Here is a 15,207-nt window from a genome sequence, read left to right as displayed (position 1 = left end):
ATAGAGTTGAAATATTAAAGAAAAAGTTTATTTTTTTTAAAGTCATAATATGAAAAATCCAACAAATTAAGGTTGTATTTTTTAGAAATTATTTAATATTATAAATAATATTATTTAATATTATAAATTATAATATAATATTTAATATTATAAATAAATATTATATAAATTCATTAAAATACCAGAAGATCATATAAGGTTGAAAAAAATTGGGGAAAAAATCAAAACTGGAAAAAAAAGAGCATACACTGAAGTTGATACTAATAATATTTTTTTCATGTATATTACAAAGCTGAGATGCATTTTTATCTTTAAATATATATATGACTTCTTAGCATATCTTCACAATATCAAAGTGGCCTTCGCGTCCTTTCATTTTTCAGTTCGTCACCGTCGGGGGCGACTGGGAAGTTATGAAACACAACAGCGATGACGTAACCGAAGAAGGCCTCATCTGGATTGTTGTTCGGTCGGGATCACAAGATGTGGAATACTTTTGGAGCGCAGCGGTTTCTTGGGAATCACAAGACGATTCAGCAGAACCTCAACATAAAACCTCTCGGGCAATGATTCGCTCAGAACGTTTGCTTAGAACACCACGAACGGCAAACTGGAACTAGAATAAGTCAAGTCGTGTCAGATATTCCAAGCCCTTTCAATGCAAAGAAGTGAGGAAGTGGAAAGATAAACAGAGCAGAAAATAAAAGCGCAAAAAAGGAGCCAGTGTGTTTGCTTTCACTGATAACCAACTCTGGACACAATAAGATATAATCAACATCATTTTTGACGTGCCTATGAGCAGGAAACCGCGACATGTGTGTGCACAGTGTACGAATACGAATACATGTTCCAGCCACAGCAGCCAAGCACTCGCTGGCCTCCAACAGCTTCCATTTAGAATCCATCACAGTGTCGCTCTGCTGAGTCATCACTTTCCAACTCCCAGCACACACACGCGCACACACACACACACACACACACACACGGTGCAGGCTAATGCAAAGGCTCGGCACGCACTAGCCAAAATAAATGCAGCTCAACTCTTCAGGGAAGTAAAATGTCGCATGTGTGTAAATAATCAGGCCATTGTGTGCGTTTGTGTTAGTTACCTCTTCTTCTCCTCGACTGCTGAACACAAAAGGATGAAAGTTTGTCAAAACGTGCACCTCTACTATGTCCCTTGTGCCATTATTTTTTATGGCAAATAGACCACTCGGCGCCGCTGGTATTAAGCCCCATTGGCAGGTTTTACTTGAAATTTCTCACACAACTCATTGCAAGAAGTTATACATTTAAAATTCTCATTTTACAATGTAAAAAAATATTTTTTCCTGTAATATTTCAACTTTATGCTACTAAAATGATGTTTTTCGTCATTTTTTGTCGTAATTTTGCGTTATTTTCATAAAATTACAACGTATTTTTCTTTCTTCTTGTCGATTTACAACAGATTTTTTAAATTTTTGCTGTTTTTATTTGTTTTCTTTTTAAATACATTTTTTTAAATGTGCCATGGGCCACTAAAAACAACAGTCGCGGGCAGCAAAATGGCCCCCGGGCCGCACTTTGGACATCCCTGCATTAGCGTGTTTGGTCGAATTGCCATAAAATTAAACAACCAAGGACTGAAAAGCACATGTGTAAAATTTGAGGATGATTTGCTGAAAAACATGGTCGCCCATCAAGCAAAACGTCCACTAAAATGTACGGGAAACGCTATTGTTTGACATTTTTAGTCGTAATAGCACTAAAATACGCCGTAAACAAAGTCAAGTGTGCCAACTCCTAGCTCTCATAAGATTTCAGCTTGGTTTCGGTCCACTCAACAGTCTATAAACAATTAGTAGCCGCATGTCAATAAGCTCGGACCCCAAGGTCACAAACGTAGACGCTTATGATATTCAATTCAACGTCTTTTTTCTAGAAGCAGCCAAGTCGCTACACGTTTAGCCTCACGACGACAACATGAGCACAGTTGGGTTTTTTTTTTTTTTGGTGTGTCTGGTCGTCTGCCACGTGAGCACGTTGACCTCACAGGCTGTAACAATTATAAAACACTCAGACGGTCATACAACCTTCGAAAGATGACATCATTGACGCTGGCTTTCTTTGTTCTGGAAAGCGCAGGCTTGGACAAAATATGGACGCCAGACGAAAGACGATCAAGGACTTGAGGACAAACAACTGCTTTCCCATTTCAGATGTCATAATTATAGTTTTACATGCAGAAAACAATGTAAATACAGTCGTTACATTGTGATTCAAACACTCTATTGTCGTTTTCCAAATTAATTAATCGTTAATGTTTCATGGTTGACTATGGCACATTATTAGTTCAAATATATTAAAAGACAACTCATATACTACCCTATGTAGTATTGTGGTTACTCGGCATCAGTAATAACACAAAACACTGATGAGACATTACATTATCTTAACACTGCATGGAGTCAGACATGATAAGTGAAAAAAGTTAGCCTCCCATTCCATGTGGAAGTGGTAAGCTTTTATCTTTTTACTTTGTCCTTCTTCCCCAGTTAGTTTGAAAACCTTTTTTAAAGTTTAGAATAAATAAATTGGAGGCTAACGAGTGAGCTAGCTAGCATGCTACGCTTAAAGCCATGGCTGTCTCTTGTGCCCCTGACGTGATCCCGGTGTAAATAAAGAACAAGAGTGTAAAAGTGACCATAGGGGTGTTATTTCATGTCTACAGAGCTTTAATATTGACAGAAACTGTATTTAGAAAATAATACAGGTTTTTTGTGCTCGACAGAAATATTCAATTTCTTAATATTGATAATATTTCTTAAAATACAAAAAAATCGTGGCCAGGTCTGGAGCCAATTAACCACAATGAACATTGCTCATACAGACAATTAAGGTTACAAAGCATATCGCCACCTGCTGTACAACCTGTAGAGTTGTAATGACAAGCGACATTCACAGTCCCATTATAATGTGTTAAATAAATGCATGTTTTGGACCGAGCTTCTTTTTTAAAGAACTTGTTCAACAAGTGACATTTGACAAGTGACAAGTGACAAAAAATACAACAATACCTGGATGACCAAAGCACACTGACGTGTCACAACTACTAAATAACACGGCAACGATAAATACAAGAGACGTTTCCCGATGCGCACAAAGAGGAGAGATTGAGCGGAGTTAGTCGTGCTAAAAAGTCGTAGCCAAGTGGAGAACAAAAAATGCTCAGTCAGCGGCGGAGCTTGAAAGGATCACATGGGCAGCTGCTGATGAATTGATTTACTCCACAGTGCTTCGCTTCACACACCGACTGCTGCCGCTGACACGCTCGCCAACAAAACCGAACCCCCGGCCCCGGCCGACACACCAACCGCTAAAAATACCATCAAATGTTTTGACTGTTGAAGAGCGGAAAGGCTTCGCTTTTTGTCATGAAAACTAATTTTCAATGACTTTAAGTCTAAATTCCAGCGGTTTCTAAAATTTGAGACTTCTAAGTGACATATGTGTCATTCCAAAACAGAGTGGGGGTTTGTTTAAGGCCCATGTGACAAAAAGTGACAGAAAAGCAAGCAAGCTACAACAAAGTTATGATATTTCATTCCGACATTTGAGTGTTTATAATGTTCGGTTTGATTACAAAACACCAAAATATCGAGGTCATGTAAGAGTTATACATAAACATAGTTCATATTGTAAATCCCAAACCCTCCATTTGTGTATGTTCTGTGTCTTATTCAGTAAAAACCTGTAAAATCCAATTCCACGTTTTGAGTTGGTCTATCATTATACCCCGCTATAACACTTTTAGCACGCAGTAATGCAAAACAACTGCCAGATGTTGAAAGTAGGACACAACTTGGAGAAGACTGATCTGCGGAGTCGTGCTTGCATCATCTGATCGTTATTACAGGCCAGCATAAGTGGCTTATTTTTAAAAATGAGGATTGTTTTATAGGTTGTTTGTTTTATATATGTTAAAAGACAATTACAACCTGATCTGAGGAGTTCAAGTGCCACTTTTTGTGTTGCATTTACATTGTAATCTGGAACAGATCCAAATTAAACATGATTTGCTTGAGCTTCTGATTTTGGAGGAATCTTTTATATGCAAGTAAGGACCTGACATTTTTAAAGACAATTACAACCTGATCTGAAGAGTTCAAGTGCCACTTTATGTGTTGCATTTACATTGTTTCCTACTGTGTAATCTGGATCAGATTCAGATTAAACATGATTTGCCTGTGCTTCTGACTTTGGTGGAATCCTTTGTATGCAAGTATTACAACCTGATCTGAAGAGTTCAAGTGCCAGTTTTTTTGTGTTGCATTTACATTGCTTCCTACTGTGTAATCTGGATCAGATCCAGATTAAACATGATTTGCCTGAGCTTCTGAATTTTGGTGGAATCCTTTACATGCAAGTAAGGACCTGACATTTTAAAAGACAATTTCAACCTGATCTGAAGAGTTCAAGTGCCACTTTTTTGTGTTGCATTTACATTGCTCCCTACAGTGTAATCTGGATCAGATCCAGATTAAACATGATTTGCCTGAGCTTCTGATTTTGGTGGAATCCTTTACATGCAAGTAAGGACCTGACATTTTAAAGGACAATTTCAACCTGATCTGAAGAGTTCAAGTGCCACTTTTTTGTGTTGCATTTACATTGTAATCTGGATCAGATCCAGATTAAACATGATTTGCCTGCGCTTCTGATTTTGGTGGAATCCTTTGTATGCAAGTATTACAACCTGATCTGAAGAGTTCAAGTGCCACTTTATGTGTTGCATTTACATTGTTTCCTACTGTGTAATCTGGATCAGATCCAGATTAAACATGATTCATTGTGTTGTTTTGTTGCAGTTTGCAGTAACACGACTGCTAGCAAATAAAGAACATAGCCTTGTTTTGCTCTGCCAGGGCAGAAGCGCTACTAAACAACCATTTTCTGGTGTAAGAAACAAGAATATATGGTAGTTTATGGCACTGGTTTGCCCCTTTTTCGATACAGCATGTTATTTAGGACAATCACAGGACGGTAAAAAACAGTACCGATGCAACCCGACTCCTGTGCAGTGTCAGCGTTTTGTCAAAACATGGCCGCATCTGCTTGTCGATGGCATTAGCCAATTTAAACTAGTATTAAGTCGTCGCTGGTAGTTTAGTACTTGCACTTCACTCTCTTTACCAGGAAAAGTTAGTAAAACAAAGCCCAAGTAGTTCTTGTTGCACACTAACACGAGCATCCAGCCACGCTTAACGTTGTAAACAACAAACACAGGATACAAGATTTAAGACAGATAGGGACTAAGGAGGCCTCCCCACCCCCATCAAGGAAATACCAGGGAGGTGGTGTCATCTTATATTCTCAGCTCAAGAATCACATAAAATGTAGATATGACCTAGATGACTACTGTGTGTGTGTGTGTGATGTTTGGGACAAGGCCGTCTTTATTGCACCCCTCTGGGCTTTTAGGCATGGACAAGAGGCCAGGTGCAAGCTGTGGTGCAATCAAACACACACACCAAGACCCCATAACACCCCCCCCCCCACACACACACACACAGATGCCATGACAAACACACAAACACACATCTTGTTTGTTGAGGACATCAACTGTGAAGGGGGGCTGCACGGCGGTACAGTGGTTAGTGTGCAGATCTCACAGCTAGGAGACCAGGGTTCAATTCCACCCTCTGCCATCTCTGTGTGGAGTTTGCATGTTCTCCCCGTGCATGCGTGGGTTTTCTCCGGGTACTCCAGTTTCCTCCCACATTCCAAAAACATGCTAGTCCATGCTAGTCAAATTGTCCATAGGTATGAATGTGAGTGTGAATGGTTGTTTGTCTATATGTGCCCTGTGATTGGCTGGCCACCAGTCCAGGGTGTACCCCGCCTCTCACCCCAAGACAGCTGGGATAGGCTCCAGCACCCCCGCGACCCTCGTGATGATAAGCGGTAGAAAATGAATGAATGAATCAACTGTGAAGGTTGTCTAATAGCCAGTGATGATGACAGTCATACTAATTGATATTGCAATGGCTCATTTTGTACCACAGTTTAAAACCACAAGTGTTTATTTACAAGAGGCAAATAGGGCAAATAGGGACAAACACTGTCGTTAATTTGAATAATATTTGTGTGTTTGACAGAAAATGTAATTTCATGTGATAACACAACATAATGTCTAAACACAGAAATATTTCAAAAGCAAAAACACCATAAAAAAGTGAAAAAGAAGTGAAAAAGTTAAATGCAAAATAAAAATGATGCAAACGCCAACAGCACAGACCCCAAAAAACAACAACATGAAAAAAATGGTGCAAGTTGATGGAACAACGTTAGCCAGTTAGCCATCCTCTACTTTAGTGTTTGCAGCATTTCTCCTGCTGTGTGTGTTTTTGGTTTTGGATCATTTCTGTGTTTGCCCCTGTCCACCACCGTGCAACCGAGAAGTCGCATTAGGTCTTAGAGCTCGTTGCCTGCCAGTTGGTTCAACTCCTCTTCTCATCTTACAAATCATCAAAACCATTCCAGTCCAGCAAATAGCATTTATGCTATCCCGTAAATCATAATGTTTTCACTGAACAGCAACATGATGACGCGTAATAAACCGTGCGCTAATATCAACAGTCTACAGGACGCACGTCAGCTGTCGGACGTATTTGGGTTTGACCCGCAGTGTCAACCCCAGTGAAAGCTTTACAAGCGCTGGCTGCCTCCAGTTGTGCGTGACCCGAATAAACTGTTGTTGGCTCGCAGCAAACGTGACTCACGGCGGCCGACAAGGTGCTGGAATGACGTAATGGCGCTCGACCAATGTGTCCTCATTGCGCCTCCACTCTAAATTCTCTTTGGTAGAAATGGCAGATTGATTTAGAACTGGGGGTTTGTCAATAAAAACACATGATAAATATCTCATAAGACATGCGTGAGCATGTACTTACATAGGTATATTTATATAACTTATATAACTTGCACCTCCGCCAAGCCTACACATCGATAATAAGAACAACAAACAACACATTAGACTCCAATTCCAGCATCTCAACGTGGGATTTTCATTTACATTGCTTCCGGCTGTGCAATCTGGATCAGATCTAGATTAAATCTGATTTGACTTCTGATTTGCATAGAATCGTTCATATGCAAGTAAGGACCCACCATTTTAAAAGACATTTGCGTTGCATTTACATTGCTTCCCACTGTGTAATCTGGATCAGATCCAGATTAAACATTATTTACCCGAACTTCTGATTTTGGTGCAATCCTTTATATGCAAGTAAGGACCTGATATTTTTAAAGACAATTACAACCTGATCTGAAGAGTTCAAGTGCCACTTTTTTGTGTTGCATTTACATTGTAATCTGGATCAGATCCAGATTAAACATGATTTGCTTGAGCTTCTGATTTTGGTGGAATCCTTTATATGCAAGTAAGGACCTAACATTTTAAAAGACAATTACAATCTGATTTGAAGAGTTCAAGTGCCACTTTTTTGTGTTGCATTTACATTGTAATCTGGATCAGATTCAGATTAAACATGATTTGCCTGCGCTTCTGATTTTGGTGGAATCCTTTGTATGCAAGTATTACAACCTGATCTGAAGAGTTCAAGTGCCACTTTTTTGTGTTGCATTTACATTGCTTCCTACTGTGTAATCTGGATCAGATCCCAATTAGACCTGATTTGACAGTTTCCCGAAATGTAATAGGATATCCATCACTCATGAATAAAGTCCCAGCAGCAAATACCAACAATGAAGTTGGCAACAAGCGAGGTTCCCTGGCAGACGTAACGCCAAAGAAGTGAAAGCACCAGGTGAGGAGTGGAGAACGTAGCTGTAATTAGACCTGCTCGTAGTACGGCGGTGACATCCTGGCCGCGGGCGCAACTTTCCATAACGTAACGCGCCATCATGGCCGCTTTTAGAAACCCAGGGAGATTCAAGTGCCAACGTAATGGATATCGCTCGGAAGCATCGGGGGGCTTTTCCCAAAGCCGCTAGCGGCAGCTGAAGGAATGCGGACAACAACCATCTGGATTCTTGTTCGCTTCTATCCGAAAGAGAGACGTGTCGGACATGATGAGAATTCCAGCGTTCCGTTTGGCACCACCTGGTGAACTTGACGACACATTCTCCGAGCGTTCAGCTGAAGGACCTCGGGACACGAGGCGACCTGACCTTCTCGCCTCTCCTTTCATCGTGACATTCCTCTCTCAGCCCTCTGAGCTGGGGGGATTATCAGGGACAACACCGACACCCCCGCCGGGGACGAGTGGAGGTGAAGGCGGAAAAGACCACGAGTCCAAGTCAGGACTTCTTGCCGCTCCTTTTCACTTTCCTTCCTTGGAGATGATATGGATGCGGCTTGCATGGCATTGAAGGACGCAACCTCAGCAGTAAACGACAATAATCTGGGGGTTGGACACAATTATTGGACTTTTTAAGAGTTTCTCTCCGCCCGAGTACTTTGTCCTCCCTCATCCAGAGTCAGTGTCCACGGGAAGCTCGTTATTCCTGTGGCTGAGGCTCATTAGTGCTGATCGCGGCTGACTGGGGGTTGCAGAGATATGAATCAGGGATTGTACGCTATTAAACAAATCCTGTTAGAGGCCCGAGACAAAGCGACATGTCATGTTTGGGGAAGCTAATGCTTGCCGGGTAATTAAATGTGACACGAAAGAGTAAATGAAGATGTCGCTGGTTTGGCGTTTGGATAAGAGACACCACATCGGGTTTGAGCACTAGGTCCTACGGTAGGAAATATGCAAATAAGGTACAATTGTGTTAACAATTGTGTTAATTGTTGCGCTTCTGTGATATGATGCCCGTTAGCATTCACAATTAGCAACCATTCATTCATTTTCTACTGCTTTTCCTCACGAGGGTCACGGCGGTGCTGGAGCCTATCCCAGCTGTCTTCGGGCCAGAGGCGGGGTACACCCTGGACTGGTGGCCAGCCAATCACAGGGCACATATAGACAAACAACCATTCACACTCACATTCATACCTATGGACAATTTGGAGTGGCTAATTAACCTAGCATGTTTTTGGAATGTGGGAGGAAACCGGAGTACCCGGAGAAAACCCACACATGCACGGGGAGAACCAGAACGGCGGGGCCAGTTTGTTGTGTGTGCATCAGCAGCTGATATCTTAAGTGTAGTTTGGGGATTTTTAAATCCTCCCCGTCCCTTAACGACCCCCCCTTGGCCTAATTCTTGAAAAAAAAAAAAAAAACACTCCGCAGGCTGCGGATGAGATGTGAGCGAGGACGTCGGTGCTGAAGCGCGGTCGACTAATCCGGGGAGACTAGAAGCTGCTTATAGGCAACGTGGAGAGTCCAGCGCCAATTAGAGTGGAGGGTGCCAGGCTATGTGGCTAACTCAATTAGCTCGTTAGCCACTGTGAGGTGTGAGCACCAGGGCGACGTTGCTACTCGTTATATTACACTTCAACATCGAATGATGATGTAATCAGGGCTTCTAAGTGTACTCTCGTAGAAAAAAAATCCCATGTGGGACACCATTGTCCATAGGTATGAATGTACATAGGTATCCTGGGGTAGGCTCCAGCATCTTGTAGTCTTTGTTACTACTCCTTAAAAGAAAAATCCCATGTGGGACACAATTGTCCATAAGTATGAATGTACATGGGTATCCTGGGATAGGCTCCAGCATCTTGGGGTCGGTGTTACTACTCTTTAAAAGAAAAATCCCATGTTGGACACAATTGTCCATAAGTATGAATGTCCATGGGTATCCTGGGATAGGCTCCAGCATATCCAGCATCATGTAGTCTGTGTTACTATTCTTTTAAAAAAACATGTCTGACACCATTGTCCATAACTATGAATGTACATAGGTGTCCTGGGATAGGCTCCAGGATCTTGGGGTCGGTGTTACTACTTTTAAAAGAAAAATCCCATGTGGGACACAATTGTCCATAAGTATGAATGTCCATGGGTATCCTGGGATAGGCTCCAGCATCTTGTAGTCTGTGTTACTACTCTTTAAAAAAACATGTCTGACACCATTGTCCATAGGTATGAATGTACATAGGTATCCTGGGATAGGCTCCAGCATCTTGTTTCCTAGCACCTTGCTGCTCATGCAATTTCAATATTTTTTATCAATACATTCAAATTAATTGTGTTTTAATTCAACAAGAAAAATGAGTTTTAAATGAAAGCACACAGCCAGCCTGGGTAAAATGCTTACAAATTGCAATTAAAGTCACTTTAAAGCAAATAAAAGCCCGGCTTTGAACCTGATAGCATACCCGAGTGGGATTTGGATGCAACATGGCAGCAGGTTATAACAACAAAGCTAACAGGTCACATGAAGCGTGACCCGTGTGTGTGCACCCGGCGTGTCAGATGCGGCTCCTTTGGACGCCACGTGTGGGCGGTGGAGATTGGCGCGGTGCGGCCGCGTGGTCAAGTGTGTCCGTGCCGCCTCAAAAGAGGCCGGCGGCCTACTTTTTGGTGGCCGCTGATGCGAAACGGCCCCGCCCACGTCACCATGCAGGCCTCGTCGTGGCATAGCGCCCACCCGTCTGCTATGTGCACACCGGGTGGGCTCTATTTACAATTATGATGCGGAAATTTATGTACCGTGAATGAATAATAATAAAATATCACCAAATAAGAGAACAAGCGCTAGTTGAGCACCGACACCTGATCAATAAATCCAGTAGAAAATAATCTGGCATGGATACAACACGTCGCTAATGATGTCATCATGGTTCCGTTGTCATGACGTCAGCCACATCAATTCCCAGTCCAAGCAAAAAGTGGTGGACAGCCTTTTTGTGTGTGTCCTTGCTATTCAGCGCCAAACGTTGCCCGGAATGAAAGGAAAGCGTTACTGCAGCAACAACACGCAGCTTGACCACAAAGCTGGTGGATATTTATGGCCGACATTCAACTAACTCAACTATAAGACTCAACTTTGTTTGGATTTAGCCTTCTTTCTTTCTACTACTTTGGTGTTTTGCTGAGGTAAGGGCGCTAGTTAGCTACGTTAGTTTCATCGAGTGCTAGCTGTCAATGTTTACAAAAACAAGTAGGCTCACGGACAACTAAGTAAACTAAGTAGTTTTTTCGGGAAAACGGTCAATTGACGACATAATTGTTTTTCCTAAGTTCAATATTTTTTACCAAAAATACGTATGATGGCTAAGTTGTACAAAAACTCTGGGTTCAATGATGTCTCTAGTTTTTACCAAAAAAACAGACATTAGGTTCGCAAAGCCTGAATTGTTTTAGCTAGCTTTCACAAACTTTTACAAAAAAACACGTAGGTTAGGTGTGATTGGCTGGCGACCAGTCCATGGTGTACTCCATCTCTCGCCCAAAGTCAGCTGGGATAGGCTCCAGCAAATAGTGAGGATAAGCGGCATAGAAAATGGATGGATGGATGTAGGTTAGCTTGACTGCCAACTCCAGTTTTTACATAAAACATGTAGCTTAAGTCATTGACGGATTAATTGTTTATATGGAAAAACCAAGTTAGGTTCATTGATGGCTCTACTTTTGACCAAGTTTGCAAAGACTGGATAGTTTTTACGAGAACCACATAGGTCAGGTTGGGTTCGTTGGGGTCACTCACAACTCTAGTTTTTGTAAACTTTTACGGAAAAAGGTTAGGTTCACTGATGACTAAATCGTATTTACAGATAACATGTAGGTTGGGTTCACTGACACCTCCAGTTTTTTAAAAAAAAAACATGTTAGATTCGCTAACGACTGTAAATAGTCTTTACCAAAAAAGGTTAGGTTGACTAAATAGTTTTTACGACTAAGGAACTTGACGTTTGTTGGTTTCTTTTGGCTTTTCCTGATTTCGGAGTCGCCACAGCATGTCTTTTGGACTATATGGTGGATTTAGACAGGTCGTCCAATAACAAAGGTTTCTTTAAGAGGGTACGTATAACTGGCCTGTCATGGATGTCCTCATAACCAGGAAGCAGCTGGCATACAGATGCAGCGACACACAGGAAGTCAGTGGTCCAGGACCATCCTGACATTGACTGCTCTAAATACATCCTGCGTATTCAAAAAAGCAGGGCGGGGCCACATCTAGACCGCCGGAACGTTCTCGACGAGCACTTTCATCAGCCCTTCAAACGGCCTGCGAGGGTAATACGGAGGGGGGAGTCCTTCTGGTAAATATAGGGTCAATAATGGCGAGCTTTGCCTTTCACGTTCAGCTGCAATGAAAGGCAGCGGCTGTCTTTTCACAGCAAGGGAAGGGTGAGGCGCTCTTAATTAAGCAGTGGAGCAGCAGTGTGGTGGTTTGGGGGGGGAATTTGAGAAGCAGGGTTGGATAACACAGGACCCCCGCTTGGGTGAAAGATCTTCTCTTCTTCTCTTTTATCTCTTTTGGGTGACGCTAAATACACGTAACAGCACCGACGCCCACTTGTGTGCGGTATTCCCAGGTCCCCTACGTGTATTGGGAATGTAGACTTTGTTTTTTTGTAAAGCAACACATGTAGATTTGCTTAGAAGTTATATATATTTCGAGGAAAAACTGCATCTCGGATTTGTAGGTGAAAACGGCCATTATTAGTATCAACTTGGTTATTTTTCCCCCCATTTATTTCAACTTTCTTATTCCAATATAATTTATAACCCAAAATTTATTTAGTTTTGCTTGGACTGTTAAAAAAATAACATATTTAGGGATGCGCCAATCACAAGTATTTGCAAAAAAGCCATTTTCACGTCTCCAGGGTCAGTAAATCAACACCAGCGGCATTCCAAAACACGGCCACATCATCCATATACAGGCCTACTCTTATTTTTCCGGGATTAAAAAAAAAAAACTGCATGCATGCCAAACCACAATGTAAACAATTCAGAGAAAATTCTCCCAGGCAAAACATGGCGCAGCCACGCGAAACACCCAGGGATTACTTGCACTGAGGAATAATTCAGTCAAAGCCGAAACGTCAACAAAAACGTTGGCTCACGCCCCGTTAGCATAACATCGCTACTACTCAGGCACTGGGACTCAATACGTTTATAGGGTGTTGCAAATGGTGGTGGGGGCTAGCTTAGTTTCCAAGCGTGAAAGAACAAATACAAAAGTTTTGTTGACAACCAAATGCATCAGCAGCAGCGTCAGCATCCATCTTTTCTTACTTTGAAGCAGGCCATGGTTCTCTCGACTATTTCATTGGCTCATTTTGAGCGACGTCGCCGCGTTTATCGTCACGTTATCATAATAAATGACGTCATTATGCCCGTAATCTACTGCTGCGATTGGTCCACTCGCACCATTATGTGTTCATATTATTATAGTCCCATTATATAACATAAATAATACCTGTATACAAAAAAAGGCCTGTTTCAGGGACTACAAAATTCTTCAGGGACTACAAAAGACTCGAGGTTCTCGAGGACTTCCTACCTCCTTTTTCCGCATCAAAACATTAAACGGCGGTATGAATCATTCCATATAAATGAAACAAACACATCCTGTGTTAGCTAAAGAGGCAAATTCAACACCACCCTAAACCCCCACCTCCCAACCCAACCCCTCCCCAGGCGTCGACGGCTTTTGCATTGCGCGGCACCAACCAGAATCCGCCCCTCCCCTCCTGAAACATACTGACCCACAATTCAGCTGTGCCGCCGCACGCTAAAAATAGACAGAGTTAGCCTACAGCGAGTGACGAAGGGGGCGGGGCTAAAGGCCACAGCAGGGAGAAGAAGCACACAAGCTGCTGAGTCGTGCACGTGATGTTTTGTGACAGTGCACGCCACAGCTAAGAAAGCGGAGAACGGCGTGCTAGCATACTGCTGGCATATGTACAAGCATTTAGCTGGAAGTCATTAGCCCACGTTGAGTTCAAGCAGCCTGTTGATTGACATTCCGGCAATCACACCTTCAACACTTCATGATAAGTAGGAGACTTCCAAGGCCTCAGGCTGGCTTACAAAAATTATTTATTACACATCATGCAGAAACATTTGCTCAGATTTTATTTGGTTTTTGAATAAGCAAATAGCTCTCATATGATTGGTCTTTCACACTGTTAGCATATTTACCTAATCATAACACAGCATCAGCAACTGGGGGTATCTCAGTATCTCGACCAAGATCATGGAAGGATTGATCATGATCACGGAGAATTGAACCCGCAACCTTCCGGTTGGAAGACAACCACTGTACCACCTGAACCATGCCGCCCCCATGTCATTTCATATTACCACTTCCACACGTCCAAGAGGAGTAAAGTTAATAGTGAGCGTAGCAGTGTTTAACCATAATGTACTCTATGTACTGTAGGACATGCCATGGCTGACTTCATGCTGTGTCAGTAATGTAACAGTAATGATACCTCATGACCATAATAATACTTATGACATGTCTTTTAATATGTTTTCACTAATAACAGGCAACCTTTATTAATTAAGCAATGTTTGGAAAGCAGCAGCGGAGCGAAGGAACGGTGTTGGAACCGCAAAGTTGCAAAAAGTAAAAGAAAATGCCTTTGGGAATTTCACGGAGTAAACACTGAAGCAGGTGCAGACAAGTCCAGACATGTCCCGGAGGTTCTCGGCAGTGTCAGTCAGGTTGAAAGACCAGTTAGTCACGGATCAGGTGTTTCCAAGTGGCTCGGAGACCTTCTAAACCCTCACAAAGATGACACCTCACCCTCAGCATCACCCCGCGTCCTTTAACAAATCGCTATGACGTCACATGACCACAGGTTGCACAACTTCCTCCGGCTGTGACTTCAACGTCGGTGAAAGACACCCATCACTAAAACTGCTCAGTGGGACTGATGTGCGGCTGGATGCTAAAATAACGCTACTTAGTGGCTAGCAATGGTGCCAAGGAGAAACCAGAGATAGAAATCAATCTTCATATCACATGAAAACACAAGAATCTACATGAAAATATGCACCAGTGGAGGAAAACCAAGTCAACCGATCTCGGGACACTGTTCAGCATCAAGTTCTCAGTGATGCTGAGTGATGCCTTCCAGGACACAGACCGAGGGATCAACATTAGATACGGAACAGATGGCAAGCTCTTCAACCCGCGTCGTCTACAGGCCAAGACCAAAGCCCATGCTGACAAGCTGCAAGAATTCCTGTTCGCCGATGACGGCGCTCTGAACTTTTAGCAGCATTAGCCGCGTTTTCATGAGGAGTTTTTCTCTTTCCGAATGGAATTTTTCCAAAAACAATGGTA

At 42.4% G+C, this 15,207-nt stretch overlaps 1 protein-coding gene across 6 annotated transcripts in view; it reads right to left on the bottom strand.

The window, feature by feature from the left end:
- Positions 1-15,207, bottom strand: part of LOC131135660 (mitogen-activated protein kinase kinase kinase kinase 4-like) — a 50,122-nt gene that overhangs the window by 26,329 nt on the left and 8,586 nt on the right. The gene's annotated exons all lie outside the window — the stretch shown is intronic.

This window comes from Doryrhamphus excisus, chromosome 9 (genome assembly GCF_030265055.1).
Source record: "Doryrhamphus excisus isolate RoL2022-K1 chromosome 9, RoL_Dexc_1.0, whole genome shotgun sequence".
Lineage (NCBI taxonomy): Eukaryota > Metazoa > Chordata > Actinopteri > Syngnathiformes > Syngnathidae > Doryrhamphus > Doryrhamphus excisus.
The sequence above is the reverse complement of the archived record's forward strand: the minus strand, read 5'-3'. Positions and strand labels throughout refer to the sequence as shown.